The following is a 1,438-nucleotide window of genomic DNA, read 5'->3' as shown; positions in this document are numbered from 1 at the left end:
TGGATTGATACGGTGGCTGCGATGATGGGCTCAAGTATAGCAGGGATTGTGGGGCTGGCGCGGGATCGGGCAGTGTTTCGTTCTGCTGTGCATGGGGTTGCTATGAGTCGGAAACGACTCGACGGCACTTAACAACAACAACAACAACAACATAGATGTAGTTGATTTGATTCCTGTGTATTCCATCTGGCCAGGCTCATGTGTATAGTCACCATTTATGTTGTTGAAAAAAAAGGTATTTCCTATGAATAAGTCATTGTTCTTGCAAAATTCTATCATGTAATCTCCTAAGTCATTTCTATCACCAAGGCTATATTTTCCAACTACTGACCCTTTAAATTTTCTTGTGCACTTCCAGCATTGCATTCATTTGTTGAAATATCTCAATGGGTATTCCACCAATTTCTGGAGCCTGTTTCCAACTTTCATATTCCAATCACCAAACTAAAGAGCAAACCCACTGCCATGAAGTCAATTTTGACTCATAACAACCCTATAGGACAGAATAGAACTGGCCCATAGGGTTTCCAAGGCTGTAAATCTTTACGAAAGCTGACTGCCTCCTCTTTTTCCCCCCAGAGCAGCTGGTAGGTTTGAACTGCCAGCCTTTTGGTTAGCAGTGGAATGATCAACCAGAGCTCCTTTTCAATCACCAGTAAGTATCAATGCATTTTGGCTGCATGTTTGATCAATTTCAGATGGCAGAAATTGGTAAAAATCTTAAATTTCTTTATCTTCACCTTTAGTGGTTGGTGTATAAATTTGAAAAATAGTTTTTTTTTTAACTGGTCTTCCTCACAGGCTTATAAATATTATTCTATCACTGACAGCATTGTACTTCAGTATATGCATTTTGGTTGCATGTTTGATCAATTTCATACTGCAGAAATTGGTAAAAATCTTAAATTTCTTCATCTTTACCTTTAGTGGTTGGTGCATAAATTTGAAAAATTGTTTGTTTGTTTGTTTTTTTTTAAACTGGTCTTCCTTGCAGGCTTATAAATATTATCCTATCACTGACAGCATTGTGCTTCAGAATAGATCCTGAAATGTTTCTCTTATTTTTCACAATGCATGTGATTCTGTTTCTCTACAATTTGTTACTGCTGGCATAATAGATCATATGACTGTCTGATTCAAAAGGACCAATATTAGTCCATTTCAGCTCACTAATATCAATCTTCAAGCATTCCATTTCATTTTTGACAACCTCTAACTTTCCCAGAGGAGCTCTGGTAGTGTATTGCCTAAGGCACTTGACTGCTAACCAGAAGGCTGGCAGTTCAAACCCACCAGCCACTCCTCGGAAGGAAGGTTGGGCAATCTACTTCCATAGAGTTACCACCTTGGAAATCCAAGGAGGGGTCGCTATGAGTTGGATCCTACTTGACAGCATATAACAACAACAATTTTCCTAGAGTCATACTTTGTACATTCT

Source organism: Orycteropus afer, unplaced genomic scaffold (genome assembly GCF_000298275.1).
Source record: "Orycteropus afer afer isolate SDZICR_OR568_19922 unplaced genomic scaffold, OryAfe1.0 scaffold00358, whole genome shotgun sequence".
Classification (NCBI taxonomy): domain Eukaryota; kingdom Metazoa; phylum Chordata; class Mammalia; order Tubulidentata; family Orycteropodidae; genus Orycteropus; species Orycteropus afer.
This window is presented reverse-complemented; position numbering follows the sequence as displayed.